Source organism: Helianthus annuus, chromosome 13, assembly GCF_002127325.2.
Source record: "Helianthus annuus cultivar XRQ/B chromosome 13, HanXRQr2.0-SUNRISE, whole genome shotgun sequence".
Lineage (NCBI taxonomy): Eukaryota > Viridiplantae > Streptophyta > Magnoliopsida > Asterales > Asteraceae > Helianthus > Helianthus annuus.
The window spans coordinates 115,687,216-115,708,405 of record NC_035445.2 but is presented as its reverse complement, the minus strand read 5'-3'; the positions used below and the strand labels follow the sequence as shown (position 1 = coordinate 115,708,405).

The 21,190-nt window shown below is 36.8% G+C and overlaps 1 long non-coding RNA gene across 1 annotated transcript; it reads left to right on the top strand.

Moving 5' to 3' along the window:
* Positions 1–1,016: 1,016 nt before the first annotated feature.
* Positions 1,017–14,731, top strand: LOC110939471. The gene is made up of 3 exons (XR_002592280.1): positions 1,017–1,145; positions 1,694–1,750; positions 14,501–14,731. It is a non-coding gene; the product is annotated as an uncharacterized LOC110939471 (long non-coding RNA).
* Positions 14,732–21,190: the final 6,459 nt, after the last annotated feature.

Here is a 21,190-nt window from a genome sequence, read left to right as displayed (position 1 = left end):
CTCGAGTGTAATATGAATTACACAAATGTGAGTATTGATTACTCGATTATATTGATAGCGTGATTAAAGCCTTATGTTGGCTCTTGTATCCAAGGGATAGACGGTAACGAAGTTAGAGCAAGATAATATACACTCGGCTTGTATAAATATATACATTAAATTGCGGTTAACCATGCAGATATGATAGATCATCAATGAAAGAAATATTGGTCTTGGATAGAGATCACACGTAGGTATCGCAAGAAAAGTATGAAAGAAATTATCAAGCAAGCGCCATGAAAGAAATTTTTGCTTGATATTAACCCAGGAAGGATGGGATATATGTAGAAGCTAAATAGTTAGCAACTATTAAATGATGTATGACTTGTGACTTTATATGATTGAATAGGAATGAACAAGTATGAATATTATGATAATAGATGTTAGAGGTATGCGGGAATGATTAACTTGACAGATAAGTTTTAAGAAATCAGCTTGAACAAATGAACGATGATCATAGAATGATGTAATAGGATAGCACTGAATCATGCAAGATTGATTTACCAAGTGTATTAGACAAGTTTTAAAGTAGTAATGACCGATTCATCATGATGGATGATCGAATGAAAGCATGTTGTCGAAGTTCGAGGTGTGTAATTACGAAGGGATACTGGTAGACCTGTCAAAAGGTATGTATTCAAGTTTCGGGGACGAAACCTTCTTTAAGGGGGATAGACTTGTAACACCCCAAAATTTTAGAAGTCATGATATGATATTTTAATCTTGATGTGTTTAAAAAAAGAATAATGCAAATGTAATTTTTTTTGTTAAATGAAAGCTAAATTATGAGCTAGTAAATAAGTAAAAATGGCTAACCAAGTTAGTCATAGTAAGAGTGACTCTTGTGTAGCTGGGATGAAAGTTGTGCTTAAATAAATAACAAATGAAAACTATAAGGGCTGAAAGTGAATAATTGAATGAAAGTTAAAAACAAAAAAAAAGTGCAGTGTGTGTATGTGTGTATATCGTATGAGAGAGAGAGAGAGAGAAGGAGAAAAACCTTCACCTTCAACAACAACAAAAAATTCAGCAATCAAAGATGTTATAAGGCTGAAATCGAATGCATGAATTAGGGTGCTTGTTCATCTAAGTGTTCTAAAGATAAGGTAAGTTGAACTTTACGATTTGATGATCTTTCATGAAGAGGGTTGTAATCAATCCATGAAATTATATGAAATTAAGCATGAATGTTGGTTAGAATGATCATGTAGAAGATGAATTATGCTTGATTATGACCATTTTGATGATTTGAAGTAAAACCCATTTGTAGTAGTAGGATGATGTAGTATGATAATCTTGAGTAATGTTAGTTGTAATATGATATGTGAAATTGAATTATGCTTATTGATGTTAAATAAACCTGAGAATTTGAAGAAATTATGTGTTAATGATGATTGCCATGATTTGGAAAAGACTTGGTAGGAATATGCTTATAATGCTTGTACATTATGCTTGTTAGGTTGTACGCACACTAGGTGCTCGATGAAATGCCTTGGGCTGAATTTAATAAGTTTAATTTAGACATTTGATGTCAATATGTAATGATAATCAAAGAGAGTGTGATTATGTTAAGTTGTTGTTATGATGGTTCAAAGGGGTAAAAATGTGAAATGAAAGTTTATGTAAATTCTAAACAGTATGATGCCATGTTTAGGAACAAGAAAGGAAGAAAGTTCAAGTCGATCACAAGCAAAGGAAAAGGAAGGCCAAGGTAAGTTCTTATGAACTTCGCTTTGTTAGAATCTAGATTTTTTTTTATGTTCTTATAATGTAAATTGATTGAAGTCCATGTTGAGATTTATGGTTAATGTCATAACGAGTAAATTGGTGAAGTATTGGGTTAAATGGAAGGTATATTCGATGACCCGTATGTAGAGGTGTACAAAAAAAAACCGGTTTTAGAACCGAAACCGGGAAAAAAACCGAAATCGGTTTTGCTTTTAACCGGTTTTTTTATAACCGGACCGGTTTTATAACCGAACCGCCGGTTTGTGGCCGGCTACTAATCTTGATCTGAAAAACCGGTTAATAACCGAAACCGGTTTAAAAAAAACCGGTTAAAACCGGAAAAATGGTTTTTTTTGGAAAAAACCGGTTAAAAACCGATCCTAACCGGTTACACCGGTTATTGTTTTGGACTTTGAAAAAAAACGATTTGTACACCTCTACCCGTATGAACGGGTCGAAAGTATGAAAAGTAAATTATGTTGATGATGTAAGGACCCGTAGTTAAATGGGTCAAATAAGATGGAAACGCAAGATGATGTGAGTCTAAGCAAATGACCCGTATGAGTGGGTCGGACAAAACGTTAAGTTTTCATGATGATAGAGATGGAAATGTGCAATATCCATTTAATTGGAGTTGTTATTTGTGAAGGATAAATGAAAGGGTAATTTGACTTGGTAACGGGTCGAATAAAGAAGTAAGAAAAGTTGCTTTAGTAATTGATGTGTGTAAAATGCAACATATAAAATACATCAATTAAGGCATAAAACTAACCCTTTTTAAGTACTAATGTTGGAAAAAGAGTGTTTTTGTCTTCCTTTTGTATTTTCAGGATGAAATGAGCTCAAAATCACAAAAGAAGCAAAAAGACCACTAATTCTACCATAAAAACAAGAAAAGGAACAAAAGTGGACTGCCCAGACCCTCAACGGCACCTCCCAAGACAAAGAGAAGGAAACAGAGTCTGAACACGCCCCGTGTCCAGCGAACACGGGGGCGTGCCCAGGAAGCAGCAGAAAAGACAAACCAGTAGAAGCTTCCATTGCTCACCACGGGGCCGTGTCCAGCGAGCACGGGGGCGTGGTGAAAGTACAGCAGGCGCATTAATTTTAATTCGCAATTACAATTAATGAAGAGAGAGAATGTCAGACGGGCACGGGGCCGTGTCCAGCGGACACGGGGCCGTGTCCAGCGTTCTGTTCAGCCTATAAATAGAGGAGCTTGGTTCCATTCTCTCTCATCCCTTGGCACACCACCTCTCTCACACTTCATCCACCACCCACCACCACCATAACACCATCATCCACCACCATCATCCATTGTCCATCGTAGAGTGTGTGAGTCGTCTCGGGATCCAAGATTGATCGTAAGAGTTCTTGACAATCAAGGCCATGTTTGCCTAAGTCTCTTACATCACTTGGTGAAGACAAGTGTTTAGTATAATACTTTTTATTTTTAATCTTTTGCACTTTTTATTTGGTTTTGTATTAATGACTTTAATAACTAGTTACTTATGTTGAAGGTGATCTTTCCTTATCGTTTGTCCGTGGTGTCTTGGCATTATTTTACTGTCTATATAAAATAAAAGATTTTCACCATTCATATCTCCACGGTCTATATGGAGGTATGTTGGCTACCTGGTCGGGGGTTAAGGGAACGGTTTGGTAAGGGTCTTGCCCTTGTTCAGCGTTTAGAGGTCCTGCTTGGGACCTGGGTCAAATTTAGTAGGATCTCCTTCAATGCCCATAGGTATTGGATGGCGGGGATCCAAACTCTTTGACCCCCTCATAAGTTAACTACTATTAATACTATAACCCGGCTATTTAGGACTGTATCCCTGCTGACTCAGACTACTTAGCCGAGGGTAACGTCACCGCCAAAAGCGGGGCCTACCATAATTTGCATTAATAACTTAATTCATTATCTTTCAATAATCCGACCCTTTAGGATTGTATCCTTGCTGACTCAAACTACTGGGTTGAGGGTAACGTCGCCTTCAAAAGAGGGGCCTACTACAATAACTAAGATAATCTCTTAAACAAGTGCAAAAGTGCGAAAATAATCAAAGGTTATACTAATACACGTGTCGGATCCAAGTGATTCATCTTGTCTATCTGTTTTTATTTTTATTTTATTTTCAGCATTTAGTTAGTTTTTATTTCTCTTAGCTTAAAACATTTTTCTAACTTTTTGATTTGGTTAGACGTTGAGGATAAACCGGTATTAAAAGCTCTTGTGTCCTTGGACGACCTCGGTATCTTACCAACACTATACTACGTCCACGATGGGTGCACTTGCCCATATGTGTGTTTAGTGTTAGTGAATATCGTGTTTTATAAATTTAAAACTTGGCTAAAAGTGTAAAAAGGGCTTAATTATATATTAAAAACATATACACACTGACACGCATCAAGTTTTTGGCGCCGTTGCTGGGGACACAAGGATTTTAAGAAAGCTTAAAATCAACGGCCTAATCAGTTTTTCAAAACCTTTTCAAAACGCGCGCATTTTTCTGCATTTTAGTTTAGTTTTGCATTTACAGTAGCCTGAACACGGGGTCGTGCTCGCTGAACACGCCCCCGTGCTGCATATTTTTAGAGTAGATACCCAGATACAGAGTCTGAACACGGGGCCGTGCTCACTGAACACGCCCCTGTGCTCAACGAGACCAGTAAATTTAATTAAAACGCCCAGATACAGTCCCTGAACACGGGGCCGTGTTCACTCAACACGGGGCCGTGTCCAGCTTCTGTTTCCATCTTATTTTTGTTTTCTGGTCCCGAGACTCAGTTGTAGTCTGTTGAGTGATTCTTATGGATCAATACTCAAGAGGTTACAACTACACTTATGATGAGGATGATTATAGAGGTAATTATTGCGCTAATTGTCGTAATGCACGCTCGGTTCAATATGATACTTCATATCAACCATCCAATTCATACAACCATTATGAGGAGCCCAGGTACGAGCCATCAACTTCATACACATCCTATGAAGACCAAAGGTATGAACCTCCTCCCTCATACTCATATTTTGATGAACCAAGGTATGAGCCTTCATACTCATACTTTGAAGATTCAACATATGAGCCACCACCTTCATATTCTTATTATGAGGAACCATGGCGTGAACAACCCACCTCATATGAGTACTATGAAGAACAAAGTTTCGACCCTTATCCATCATATACTTACAATGAAGAACAATGGTGTGAACCATCTACTTCATATGAGTATTATGAGGAACCAAGGATCGAACAACCGGATTCAAGCTTTGAGGATCCGAATTCTTTCAATCTCACCGAAGTAACTAACAGGATAATAGAACAACTTAAAACTATCGAACGTTGCATAAAAGAATCTCGCGCAAGGGAAGAGGAATCCCGCGCAAGAGAAGAGTTAAAAGACGATAATAACGTAGAGATAGTTGAAAGTGTAAAAATGGAAGAACAAGAAAGTGAAAAACCGATACATGAGTTAAACAATGAAAATGGTGAGTCCGTTAATGTTAAAATTCAAGAAGAGTCTAATTTTGAAGAAATTAACCTCTTGTCACCTACTTTCGAAAATCATTGTTTAATAACCCCTCATGCCAAGTTTTTAAAAGAGTTAAATACTAATGCTAAAATCAAAGACTTGGTAAGTGTTAAGTTAACTAACGATCAAACCTCGCTAATAAAAGAAGATCCTTTTGAAATTAACATTACACCGGTTCCGTGTTTCTTTCAAAATTCGTTTATTAGTAATATCACTATTGATAAAGATCTTTGTGTTAACATAATGCCTAATTACATTTTTGAAAAGTTAAGTATTAGTGATTTTACTCCACTTCAAATACACATTTTTTTTATCCGACCGAAAAGTAATAAAATCAATCGGTGTAGTTGAAGATGTTTTGGTTCAAACAAATCAAATGGTAATCCCAACCGACTTCGTCATCTTAGATGATGCCCCCTAGTCTTGGGAAAACCTTTTGTACAAACTCACAAAGCTTTGATAAACCGGAAATTCAACAATCTACCTCTTCAATTAGGGGCATTCAAAAGGAGCATAGATCTTGAGCGCTCAATGAAATATCCTTTTGGCAACAATGACCCCCTAATTGAAGATGAAGCTGAACCACCCGATACAACCAACGAAGAAGACCACTTTGTCGAGGAAGAGATAGCCATAGAACAAACCTTTAAGATTCTTGATCTAGATGAGCCACAAAATAAGGTGTCTCCTAAAGACCCACCCATTGAGCTCAAGGAACTTCCTAAAGGTTTGGAATATGCTTTTCTAGGCAAAGATGGTAGTTTACCTGTAATTATTTCGTCTAAATTAAGTAGTCTAGAAAAAGAGAAACTAGTTAATCTACTTAAAAAACACAAAAATGCAGTCGCTTGGAAGCTTGTAGATATTAAAGGAATAAGCCCTTCCATGTGCACGCACAAAATTTTAATGAATGATGACTACAAAACGGTAATTCAACCACAACGAAGAGTGAACCCCAATGTTCAAGAAGTGGTTAAGAATGAAGTCATCAAACTACTCGACGCCGGACTAATCTACCCTATCTCCGATAGCCCGTGGGTAAGTCCCGTCCAAGTAGTCCCAAAGAAAGGAGGTATGACGATGGTAACTAACGAGAAAAATGAATTAATACCAACAAGAACCGTCACAGGATGGAGAGTCTGTATAGATTATAGGAGATTAAATGAAGCAACTAGGAAAGACCACTTTCCTTTACCCTTCATTGATCAAATGTTAGAAAGATTATCCGGTCATAAATTTTATTGTTTCTTAGATGGTTTTTCAGGTTACTTTCAAATACCGATAGCACCGGAAGACCAAGAGAAAACAACTTTCACATGTCCCTACGGAACTTTTGCATATCGACGCATGCCATTCGGTCTATGTAATGCGCCTGCAACATTCCAACGTTGTATGGTCGCCATTTTCCATGATATGATCGAAAAGACAATGGAAGTCTTCATGGATGACTTTTCCATCTTTGGAGACTCATATGACCAATGCCTCGATAATCTTGAACGAATGCTATCCCGATGTGAGGAAACTAACCTCGCCCTTAACTGGGAAAAATGCCATTTCATGGTAACAGAGGGAATAGTACTCGGTCACAAGATCTCAAGCGAAGGAATGGAAGTTGATCGAGCAAAAATAGAGACTATTTCTCGATTACCTCCTCCATCCTCCGTGCGAGCAATCAGAAGTTTCCTAGGGCATGCCGGATTCTATAGAAGGTTTATCAAGGACTTTTCAAAAATTTCAAGACCTCTAACAAAATTGCTTGAAAAAGATGCACCCTTCATCTTTGACAAGGAATGCAATCAAGCATTTCTAACCCTAAAGGAAATGCTAGTCAATGCACCTATCATGATAGCGCCAGATTGGAAATTTCCTTTCGAAATCATGTGCGATGCAAGCGACTTTGCTGTTGGAGCAGTCTTGGGACAAAGAAAAGAAAAACATTTCCACCCAATTTATTATGCTAGTAAAACTCTTAATGATGCACAAGAAAATTATACAACTACAGAAAAAGAATTACTAGCGGTGGTATTTGCTTTTGATAAATTTCGTTCTTATCTTGTTCTTTCTAAAACAGTAGTTTATACAGACCATGCAGCCATCAGGTACCTCTTCAAGAAGCAAGACGCAAAACCCCGTTTGATAAGGTGGATTCTACTCCTCCAAGAATTCGACATTGAAATCAAGGACAAAAGAGGAGCAGAAAACACTGCTGCAGATCATCTCTCACGCTTAGAAGACCCAGCTTTGGAGACAACCAGGGACGAGCAAATCAACGAAAAATTTCCCACGGAATCCCTGGAAATGATGGAAAGCAGACAAGAACCATGGTATGCCGACTACGCTAATTTCTTAGCTAGCGGTATAGTCACCAAAGGATGGCCACATCATCAAAGAAAAAAATTCTTTGCTGATGTAAAGCATTACTTTTGGGAAGACCCCTATCTTTTCAAAATGTGTGCCGACCAGCTCATCCGAAGGTGTGTCCATGGTAATGAAGCGCGAAGAATACTCCGTCATTGTCATGAAGGTCCATACGGAGGACATCATGGTGCAGCAAGCACCGCGCGAAAGGTATTTGATTCAGGATTTTACTGGCCAACCATTTACAAGGATGCACAAAACCTTGTAAAGACATGTGATGCCTGCCAGAGATCAGGTAATATTTCTTCCAAAAACGAAATGCCTCAAAATGGCATTCTCATCTGTGAAATCTTTGATGTGTGGGGGCTCGATTTCATGGGACCTTTCCCACCTTCAAAGGGAAACAAATATATACTTGTGGTGGTCGATTACTTGTCTAAATGGGCAGAGGCCGAGGCTCTTCCAACAAATGATGGAAGAGTAGTGGTAAAATTTCTGAAAAAGTTGTTCTCTCGTTTCGGGACACCAAAGGCTTTAATAAGTGATAGAGGTACCCATTTTTGCAATCATCAACTCGAAAAAATATTAACAAGGTATGGGGTCTATCACCGGGTCTCAACAGCATATCATCCTCAAACAAATGGGCAAGCCGAAGTGACTAATCGAGGGTTAAAACGAATACTTGAGAAAACCGTAGGAATAAATAAAAAAGAATGGGCCGACAAATTAGACGACGCTTTATGGGCTTTTCGAACTGCTTATAAAACCACTATAGGCACAACCCCATATAAACTCGTCTATGGAAAAAGTTGCCACTTGCCAGTAGAAATCGCTCACAAAGCCTACTGGGCAATAAAAAACGTAAACTTAGATTTAGAAGTTGCCGGTAAAAATCGATTTTGTCAAATAAACGAATTAGAAGAACTTAGGAATTATGCATATTCTAACTCCGAAATTTATAAAGAAAGAATGAAAAATCTGCATGATAAATATATTAAGTCTAATGAATTTCGGGTTGGAGACCAAGTTCTATTGTTTAATTCACGACTTCGATTATTTCCTGGTAAGTTAAAATCTAGGTGGTCAGGACCTTTTTCCGTCACCCATGTTTTTCCACACGGTGCAGTAGAAATTAAAACTCGAAATGGGGCACCATTTAAAGTCAATGGCCAACGGCTGAAACTCTACAGAGGATCCATTGAGGATGAGGAAGAGGAAATCGCACTTCAAACGGTCAACGAATAAACTCATACCCGACATGTTACAGGTAAGTGTACGTTAAAAACCGGTAAAATCATCTAACTATTTTTCGGAAATAAGGGGCATGCACACGAACACAAAAAAAAAAAAAAAAAAAAATTCAAAAACTTCGCCCGGCACGGGGCCGTGTCCGCTGGACACGGGGCCGTGTCGAGGCGACTGTCGGGATAAATCCCTCTTTTCCTATCAGTTACACCATTCCACACGCCCCGTTTCGCCGAAAACTCTCTGGTTAGAAGCGATTTTTTGCAGATTTCGAACGTCACCACCGAATCTAACAACGTCAAGGTATGATTCTATCCTTCTTAGTAGTTAGATTAGTTACTTGCATGTAGTTAAAACATCAAAAATTGGGGGAAAATCTAGGGTTCTTCATGTTCATCCGGATCGAACTCAAAATTTTTGATGAAAATTGTTAGTAGTAGTTTAGAATAGAGTAGTAGGAAGTAAATAGACATGTATTGTTGATAGATTCGTCCGATTTCCAACTAAAAACCCAAACCCTTGTTCTTGAACCGAAAAACACGAAATTGAAAGGGTAAATGGTTTGTTTTTGGAAAAATGACACTTAGGGTTTCATTTTCGGGGGAAACCGCTGCTATTAGGCTAAAAATTTTCAGGATTTCGAAACCGGGACGAAAAATGAAAATTTTGAGTTACAGACGCATGGACACGGGGCCGTGTCCGCTGAACACGGGGCCGTGTCCAGCCCACTGTTTGCAGTTTTCAATCCGATTTTCCTTGTTTCGTACTAACTTTTGCTGTATTCTTTTCAGATGTCTAAATTCACACGGTTTAATGCAAACGAACTTGACGCTAGGGCACGCTACGAGGTCCTACAAACAAGACCCGAAGAGTATCCAAGGCGGGCATGTACTGATTTGCTGACCATGGTGAACCAACTGGACCGCTTCAACAACATTGTGACGGGTCCGCTGCACGTCGCATTGACTGCCCGACTTCGGTCGGTCCATCAATGTACGATGGAGTTCTATAGCACCTTCATATTCAATTCGAGATTGGAGCCGTTTGATCACGAGGCGGTCGAATTTCGATGTGGAGGGACCACCTATAGAACCTCCATGGCACAGTTTGGCTCCATCATTGGGCTGTACAAAGATGAAGAAGCGGGGAATGAAGAGAATACCGGGGGATTAAGAGACTTGGATGCAACTGAACGCCAAGCCGCATGGGCTCAAATCGGTGATGGAATCTACAACCCAAGCAGCACAAAGAGCACCAAACTGAGGGACCCGTTATACCGCTACATCCACAGGCTCCTCACGTACTCGCTGAACCAACGCCATGACAGCAGTGGCGTTGTTGGGTTAAAAGATTTGGTTGTCCTTCACTGCATCCACAACCAGAAGCCTCTCGATGTTCCTTACCTCCTACTGCGGAACATGCACTTAAACCGCCTTGCCTCTGCTCCTACACCAATCTTCTTCGGGGGATGGGTGTACCGTCTTTTCAAGCACTTCACGAATATCCCAAGGTCCTTCGAAAGGAGTCCATGGTCGGGACGGGTTGATTATCATATCTGCCGAGCCATGAACTTGCTCTACGAAGCGGAGGATGGGACGGTGAGCTTTCAGAGGACGCAAGGCTACGCATGGAACCCGCAGGAGGCTCTAGTTCTTCATGCACCACCTCCACATTTTCAATACCCTCCCCAAGGCGATCCGGGTCAATCCTCCTCTCAAGGAGGCGGTTTTCCTAACTTCCAAAGTTTACATGATCTTTTGCAGGAAAACCTCATGTGCACTAGGAACACCTACAACCTCGCCAACAACACACACCTCCGGGTTGGAGCTATCGAACGCAGCGTCAATGATATACAAGATGATATCGGTAGCATCCGGGAGTACATGGCGAGGCAGGGAGGTGGAGGTGAGGATAGTGATGAAGACATGGAGTAGGAGGCTGGGAGGAACAAGGGGCTGGCTGGTGATGAGCCCACAGGTTTGATTGCCCTTCTTATCCATCAAACAATTCATGGCCTGCGTGACATTTGTCAAACAATTTACTTTCCTTAACTACTTTTTATCTTTATTTTGTTTTTATTTTATGTTTGGATAATATTTGAGAATGGTAAGTTAGGATGGTTTGTGCTTGGTTGGATGGTATTGAATGATTAAACAGGTGCAATGCGAGGGTTAGAGTGCTAAACATTAGCACTTGTAGCCCTAGGATGAAGAAACCGGGAGAAAAAACCTATTTTTCTGGCTAACAGACTGTCCACACGGGGACGTGTCCAGCCGACACGCCCCCGTGTCCATCTCCCAGTTCTGCTGTTTGGCTACTGACCTGCAGATTTTTGCCAGACACGTGGCCGTGTTCACCCAACACGCCCCCGTGTCCACTTTCTGTAAGTTTTTCGTTACTGGCAGTTCACCACGGGGCCGTGTCCAATGGACACGGGGCCGTGTCCAGGGTGCCAGTAACACAAATCTTTGTTTTTAAACACACTTTTACACATTCTAATCAACTAAAAACTTTATTTTTGGACACATTGAGGACAATGTGTAATTTAAGTGTGGGGGGGGATGCTAAAACCTTGAAATTTTGCAAAATCCTAAACACAAGCCTTACACAAAACTCTATTGGAACCGCTAAACATCCCAAATTTTTTCAAAAACTTTTTCATTTTTTTTATTTACTTGTCTTAGTTTAAGTTGGGAATAACAAGTTCTAAAAAGGTTATATTTTTACAAGTTTACAACCGATAGCGTCGTGATAAAAAGAACTAACATAAGAAAATTATGAAACGGTATAACAAGTCTAGTTAAGAATTCGATTATATATGCTTGGTCACATTAAAAACCCATTCCCACAAAAGTGAGTTTTGAGCCTTTATTGAGCATAAAAATACACATATTTAGATTAAATGCTCATTTTTCGTTTCTTGTGTGAATAGCCGCTCGGTCTTTACAGATCTAGAACTTGCCACGACGATACATTCCCGGTCCTTACCAACTTAAACCCAAGTAAGTAAATGATAGAGGCATTAGGACTAACTATTTTTTTTCAAAACCATTATTTTTCATTTCTTTTTCCTACCCAAAAATCCCCCTAGAAAACCCCTTTGAGCCTAAACCTTTCATTTCATTACCCCCAAAACATTTTTTTTTTTACCCACCAAAAACCTTTTTCATTTTTCACCTTTATTTTAGTAACAAGCTCGGTTTTTCATAAACGTACCCCTTTTATGTGACTTAAAAAAAAAATAAAAAAAAATTTTTTTTTGAAATAATGAAGTCAAAAACAAACAAAAGCTACAAAAGCTTGTTTGGAGAAATACTTCAAAGAAATAATAAGTCACTAAAAACAAGGTATTTTACGAAAACCGACACTTGTTACGATTTTCGCCCCTTTTACTAACCACTAACCAACCACCCACCTTTAAACCCAAGCCTTCACCCCAAAAGTCCTCTTGATATTTACAAAGGTAAAAAGTTAAAAAGGAGGAGGATTGATTGCTTGGCAAGCCTATGGAAGACGTAAGTTCCGTGCCGCTCTCGAGCGATTCACTTAAATATACACCTTCGGCCGAGTGTTGAGTGATCTCCCGTGAGGTATGTGAACTTGTATATAAATGGAATTTTAATAAGGCATGTTATGCCCAAATAAGTAGTTTATCTTATGAAAAGTTCAAAATAAATCATAACGAATAGGATTGTAAATAAATAAAAATAAAACCTATAAAAACCTTGGATTCCCGACACTCTAGGACAAGCTAAAAAAAAAAAAACTTCTCTTCTACCTATTCCATTTGGGAGTGTAAGCCACATTTAAAGAGTTTTGCTTGAGGACAAGCAAAAGTTCAAGTGTGGGGGTATTTGATGTGTGTAAAATGCAACATATAAAACACATCAATTAAGGCATAAAACTAACCCTTTTTAAGTACTAATGTTGGAAAAAGAGTGTTTTTGTCTTCCTTTTGTATTTTCAGGATGAAATGAGCTCAAAATCACAAAAGAAGCAAAAAGACCACTAATTCTACCATAAAAACAAGAAAAGGAACAAAAGTGGACTGCCCAGACCCTCAACGGCACCTCCCAAGACAAAGAGAAGGAAACAGAGTCTGAACACGCCCCGTGTCCAGCGAACACGGGGGCGTGCCCAGGAAGCAGCAGAAAAGACAAACCAGTAGAAGCTTCCATTGCTCACCACGGGGCCGTGTCCAGCGAGCACGGGGGCGTGGTGAAAGTACAGCAGGCGTATTAATTGTAATTCGCAATTACAATTAATGAAGAGAGAGAATGTCAGACGGGCACGGGGCCGTGTCCAGCGGACACGGGGCCGTGTCCAGCGTTCTGTTCAGCCTATAAATAGAGGAGCTTGGTTCCATTCTCTCTCATCCCTTGGCACACCACCTCTCTCACACTTCATCCACCACCCACCACCACCATAACACCATCATCCACCACCATCATCCATTGTCCATCGTAGAGTGTGTGAGTCGTCTCGGGATCCAAGATTGATCGTAAGAGTTCTTGACAATCAAGGCCATGTTTGCCTAAGTCTCTTACATCACTTGGTGAAGACAAGTGTTTAGTATAATACTTTTTATTTTTAATCTTTTGCACTTTTTATTTGGTTTTGTATTAATGACTTTAATAACTAGTTACTTATGTTGAAGGTGATATTTCCTTATCGTTTGTCCGTGGTGTCTTGGCATTATTTTACTGTCTATATAAAATAAAAGATTTTCACCATTCATATCTCCACGGTCTATATGGAGGTATGTTGGCTAACTGGTCGGGGGTTAAGGGAACGGTTTGGTAAGGGTCTTGCCCTTGTTCAGCGTTTAGAGGTCCTGCTTGGGACCTGGGTCAAATTTAGTAGGATCTCCTTCAATGCCCATAGGTATTGGATGGCGGGGATCCAAACTCTTTGACCCCCTCATAAGTTAACTACTATTAATACTATAACCCGGCTATTTAGGACTGTATCCCTGCTGACTCAGACTACTTAGCCGAGGGTAACGTCACCGCCAAAAGCGGGGCCTACCATAATTTGCATTAATAACTTAATTCATTATCTTTCAATAATCCGACCCTTTAGGATTGTATCCTTGCTGACTCAAACTACTGGGTTGAGGGTAACGTCGCCTTCAAAAGAGGGGCCTACTACAATAACTAAGATAATCTCTTAAACAAGTGCAAAAGTGCGAAAATAATCAAAGGTTATACTAATACACGTGTCGGATCCAAGTGATTCATCTTGTCTATCTGTTTTTATTTTTATTTTATTTTCAGCATTTAGTTAGTTTTTATTTCTCTTAGCTTAAAACATTTTTCTAACTTTTTGATTTGGTTAGACGTTGAGGATAAACCGGTATTAAAAGCTCTTGTGTCCTTGGACGACCTCGGTATCTTACCAACACTATACTACGTCCACGATGGGTGCACTTGCCTATATGTGTGTTTAGTGTTAGTGAATATCGTGTTTTATAAATTTAAAACTTGGCTAAAAGTGTAAAAAGGGCTTAATTATATATTAAAAACATATACACACTGACACGCATCAGTAATGTAATTTAAATGAACTAACATATAAGTTGTTGCTATGGATGTAGGTAAATCGCATGCTTGAACTCGATGGCTTGGAACGAACACTCTACAAGGCCTATACGTGCTTCCGAATGCAAAATTTGTCAAACGGGTCGAAACTTAATGTTAACTTTTGAAACTTTGTAAATTTAGCTTTTATGGTATTTTGTTAGTATGACAAATTGATGTAAGTTAGTTGTGAAGCTTATGACTATCGAACCGTTGGATGAATGTTTTAAAAATTTTAAATTCGGTTCGATTTTTGGTAAGGGTATTTTTGTAAAATACCAATGTTAGTAAAGAACGTTATCATGTTGTGTCGTCTTGATCGTTTGACAAAGATGGGCGTTTAAAATAGGGCCAAATTGTCCTTCTAGTTCAAAGAATTACATATAAAATGACCGAATTGCACTTCTCGTTAACAGAAAAAATGAATGAAGTTAACCCAGTGGACTAAAATGGCAACGATGAAACCTTTTTGGAACCACAGGCGAAAAAATGTAACCTTTGTACTAAACTGTCAAAATGACCCACACCACATGGACTAAAATGACATTTAACTCTAAACATTATGTACGATTTGTAAGGTCAAAATATATTTTAACTTTGAGTTTTTTTTCCAAAATAGTGTAGGTGGAAAAAGTATTTACCAAAATAGTGTTTCTTGGAAAATATTTACAAAAATGGTGTTTTTATCTCTCTCCTCATCTCATTGAAAAAAAGTAATGTAGTAATTTCATTATTTATTTCTATTAACACTTGATTATTTTTGAAACCCAACGTAATTCTTCTTATTTACTTTTTATTATTTTTTTTTGTAAATTTTTTTGTTCAATCAATATAATATTTTTTTTCTCCAATCAATCCATTATAGTTTTTGTTATCTTTTACAAAATCTTTATAAATCTTATCTTTTTGTTATTTTTTCCAATGAATCGTCTCAAATAAGAATTTTCTGAAATATATTAAATTGTATGAAATAAGAAACATAAAAAGGTTAAACAAACATCATAACTTTACTCGTTACGGATTTTTAAAAAATGATCTTTCTTAAAATTTTCAATTATTTAATAATTACTCGCTAAAGATCTTTAAAAAATTATTTAATAAAAAATTATTTATCACTCTTTTGTAGGCTAAGAAGTTTTTTCTTTATTTTTTAATTAAATAAATAATATATCATGTATTTTTGATCGATTAAATTAAACTACTTTAAAGTGTTGTCAATTCATAGAAAATGAACTTCAAGTTTTATTTATTTTTTTTTCTTTTTTGTAATCTTATATTAACAAATATGCTAAGCTATTTTTGTGTCTGACGTTTTCTATAATCATCTTACTTAACACTTTATTATTACAACTTAAAAAAACAAAATATATGTTAAAGTAAATTCAAATATAATTACAAATTGAGTAAATTACGTGAATCGTATATAAATTATTAGAATAGCAATATTAGGTGACACAATGGAGAACCTAAAGTCTTAGGTTGGGTTTCAAAAAGAAAATAAAGTGTTAATAGAAATAAATAATAAAATTACTAATTTAGTTTTATTGGGTTTCAAAAAATTAATAATAAATAAAGTATTAATAGAAATAAATAATAAAATTACTGATTTAGTTTTTATTCAATGAGATAAGAAGAAAGACAAAAACTTAATTTAGTAAATATTCTTTAAGTAACACCACTTTAGTTTATATTTTTTCTATCAACAACATTTTAGACCTGTTTATGGACCAGTAGTCCAGGACCCTTCGACCGTTGAGTATAGAATATTGTCGGCAAATGTCCCAAAAAGTTTATAAAAAAAGTTAACACCTCAGCCCTACCACAAAGGTGGTGGGGACAATCACCAAACTATACAATCAAATCACCATCATACTTCATATAGAAAACGAAGAAGTTTACAATTCTTTGTTTTTTTCCATGTATTCCTCTGTTACTATTGGTCATCCAAAAAAAAATTGGCTGTTTACTATTTTTTACCATTCTTTTTTTATTATATATTAATTGTAAGCCAAACAATTTAAGATGTAAAATGTTGTGTGTTTTTCTAAAAATATATGTGCAGCCCTTCTGTCCGCGCAAGCAGGCCACACGCAGACATTGCTATTTGCAGATTGTTTGTTTTTCCGAAGACGTTAGATTAAAAAATGTCTGCGCGATCTTTTATTAGTGCAGACTTGGTCCAGTCACTTCTAAGATCTTCTAACGTCTGCAGATCGAGGGTTAAACACCACCACCCACCACCACCTCCATCCACCACCGTCCATCACCACCACCACCACCGTCCACCACCACAGGAGCGGACCTATCTTATGATAAAAGGTAGCCTCTGTTACCTCTTGGCGTTCCGACGATAGTGTAAATTTTGGAAAAATTTGACGTTTTTTACGTTTTTTTGGTTTCGTTACCCTTTTTTAACACGTTACCCTATGAAGATTTTCTAGATCCGCCATTGACCACCCATACAAATTAACGTAAGTTCTAACTTCTAAAATTTGACGTAAGTTCTAACTTCTAACACTGCTAACAACCTCTACATTGCTAACAAATTGACGTAAGTTCTAATTTCTAACATTGCTAACAAGAACAAACTGTTTGGTCGAATTTCCTAGGCGTAAGGATACCGACGTAATTACCATCGCATCGCGCAAGGAATGCGGAAAAAATCGTTGTGCGTCACGAAGCGTGGGATTACCTTACCTTAAATTTTTTTTAAATATGCACATCGGGTCGTAAATGTCTAACCTTAAATACTAATAGCGCATTTTAGGTGCATTGATTGTGGACGAGAACAAAATCCACGGTTATATGTGTTTTGATGAGAAGTTTCAGGTCTCTATCCAAGTAAACAAAAAAGCAAAGTTGTGAGTTTCTTATAATCAAAGCGGTAATAAAAGGTTGGTATGAATTACCAAATGCTACAAAATACGAGTTAATGGCATAATGCACATGTCACTTTTCAAAAAAAAGATATTGATGACGAATTTGATGGTTGACATATGTAGATGTTGGAAGAAAGACATAACATTAACATCCTCATTAGGCATTGACTAGCTTCTAAGTCACCATGTGATTTGATTAAAAGCAATAACAATTAACCAATCAATCAAGATTAGAGTATTGGCAACAAACCACTGCTGTAAACAGTTTATAATGATACCATCAACAACTTGAATCTGTTAGTATCAAAACATTTTTTATCTACAAAGGAATACAACCTTAACTCTTTTCTTGTGTTGTAATTTTAAATTAGTCATTTTTATGAGAAAACAAATAAATGTATTAAATACTTATTAGAAAAATAATCATACTTTCTAAATAAATGTTCACCAAGGTTGCATGCATTAAAAGCACACCTTAGACAATTTTAGCTTGTTTACATGTTCTTGTGTAACTATATTTTTTTTTTGTCTAACTTATTTGTGATAAAACACAACTTAATTTAAAGTAGCTTTGGTATGCAAGTATCACAGAAGGAATGAGAATAATAATAATAATAACAGTAACAATAACAATATAGCTTGTCTTTTTGTCATGTTTAACAACCTCAAAAGCTATAATACTTTTAGTTGGTTCAAAATTTATAAGAAAAAAAAAAGTTTTCATATTTCAGTGAAATATATTCTTTATGTTTCACAAGTAATTTATAAAAATAAAAATAAAAAGTTTCTTTTTTGGCTTGTAACCCTTATTTTTCAAAAGTAAATTCTTAAGCACATTTACTTAAATATGCTGATAAGATTAAATAGGAAGTTTAGTTTTGGTAGGAAGGATAGTAAGCAATGAGAGGAGGACATGTGGCAAAGATGAAAAAACACAAGGAGAGACATTTTAGTCAAAACTCACCATCTTAAAAAAAAAACTCAGCATCCGCAATTCATTTCTCTTCCTCGTATACTCAAATCCACCATTTTCAGAACCATAAACTACCACATCACAACCAACACCTGAACACCACCACCTCCACCTCCACCACCACTTACGATGGTCACCATCTTGCCGGAAACTAGATCTGAAACCACCACCACCTTCAACCACCTGTTGGGTTTTTCAGATCTGAAACCACCATTCCACCATCCATCGCCACCGCTCCACCACCCACCGCCACCGCAACAAGTTTCCCCACGGTGTATCGGAGTTCTTTCTCGATCCACTGTCGTTAATCAGAGTTCTTTTATAAGTTGTATTATTTTTTATTTTCATTGCGTTTTAGGTAATCAAACCTAAATTGTGTTTTTCACCTCATTATGTTTTAGTTGGAGTTCTTTTCATTTTTGTTCTCCTGGATATTAAAGCAGAGGCATGACCATGATAATATAGAAGCGTGATCATGTTGGAACAAAGGTATGACCACAATAAAACCCATTGCGTTTTAGAACCTGCAGTGCAAAGAACATGATCATGCTAAGATAGAGACATGATCATGCTGGAACTAAGGCATACCCATGTTAGAACTACATTGCTTTTTAGAACCTATGTTAAAACTCTATTGCTTTTTAGAAACTTCAGTGCAAAATATTGACTTTGGGTTTCATTGTGTCTTACAACCTGGAGTGTAAAGAACATGATCATGCTAAAATAAAAGCATGGTCATGTTGGAACAAAAGCATGACCATGTAAAAACACTAACATAGTCATGTTAAAACTCCATTGTTTTTTAGAACCTACAGTACACATATTGATTTTTTATTTCATTACGTTTTTAAAAGTAACCACCGTTTTAAAACTTTAATAACTTTTTCATACGACAATATTATTTATAAAAATTGCACCATAAAAACGAGCGTTTTTTATCTTTAAAACGAGGACACTATTGCTATATTTTTTAAATTGTTTTTTCAAAAACCCAAATACGTAAAACGCAATGGATAGAACAACACACTATAACCCAGGTTCTAAAACGCAATCAAGTTTCATATGGTTGTGTTTATGTTTTAACATGGTTATGCCTCTATTCTAACATGATCATGTTTATGTTTTAGAATGATCATGATCTTTGCACTCAAATTCTAAAAACGTACACTCCAGGTCTAAAACGCAATGGATTTCACATGGTGATGTTTCTCTTTTAACATGGCCATGCCTTTGTTTTAACATGGTCATGTCATGCCTTTGTTTTAACATGGTCATGCCTCTGTTCCAACATCCAGGTTCTAAAACGCAATGGGTTTTAACATGGTCATGTTCTTTAATGTTCTTTTACACTCCAGTTCTTAAACGAAATGAACCCAAAATCAAGATTTTACATTACACATTCTAAAAAGCAATGGAGTTTTAACATGGCCATGTTTATGTTTTAACATGGTCATCCTTTTGTTCCAACATGACCATGCTTCTATTTCAGCATGATCATGTTCTTTGCACTACAAGTTGTAAAACACAATAAAACACAAAATAAATATTTTGCACTGCAGGTTTTAAAAAGCAATGGAGTTTTAACATGGTCATGATTATGTTTGAACATGGTCATGCTTTTGTTCCAACATGACAATGCTTCTATTTTAGCATGATCATGTTCTTTGCTTGAAACGGATGGACTAGAATACCCTCAAACTAATTAGAGGAGAAAGAAACGGATGGACTAGAATACCCTCAAACTAATTCACACACCTCTTTTTTCTGTTCAATTTCACTCATTTAATCTTAGTCATTGATTATTAATAGATGGTCAAAATTACTTTCTAGTCTTTCTATCCAAATAAATTTCCTAGTAAATTCTGACCTTAACTAGAAGTTAAGTAATAGACATATGTACAAACACTTTACCAAAGAAACATGTGTACAAACAATTAATAAAAAAATCATATAATTAGTAGTTTCCAACAATTATATTTATATTGAAAAAGACATGCTCTTTACTTACCAATTTTATTTTAATTCATACATATTACTATATTACGAATTATGATGGTGATGTGGCAAAAAATGCCCCTTAAGGGGCATTAACCATTACACATGGTGTTAGTGTGCTTGTTATTTATTTAGAAATATCATTATTGTATGAGATATTAGATTTAAATAACCTTAATTTTTATCAATTGGTCGTTATCACTTCCAAAATTTTGATTTATACAATACCACTCCCAACTTCAACTTTCAATGTTAGATGCCATGTCATAAAAATGACATGTCAGTTGCCACATCATCACAAAATGACACGCCTGCCGCCACATCATTAAAATTGCCACGTTAGCTACCACGCCACCAAACAAAGTGCCACATCAACAAAAAAACTAACTGGGTTAGGGTTCAGATAGTTTGGGAGTGTTAGAGGAAAATAAGTTGAAAGTTGGGAGTGGTGTGGTACAAATCAAAAGTTAGGAATGATATTTGACTAATTGGTGAAAGTTAGGGTTATTGAAATCTAATATTCATTGTTGTATTGTTAGGGTTTGTTTGTATATAACTCATGTTACAGGATAAGTTTTTCTAGGGTTTCTTCTCACTTGTATAATGTATATTGAGGGTTCTCCACATTGTAATCATTGAGTTAAATCTAGTAATTATCATTTCCCATTCAATTTACGGTGCTCGTTTCATTACCTCGTCCGACGTCCATCCCGTTTCATCCTAAACACACCCTGTATGGGTTGGAAGTTAAAACTACTTACTTAACTACTATGTTTAACTTCAAGGTTTGGAGTTCAACTAGAAGCAGACTTTAAGTCGTGGTATTTGAATTCCAAGCATAACATTGAAGATTTAGGTAA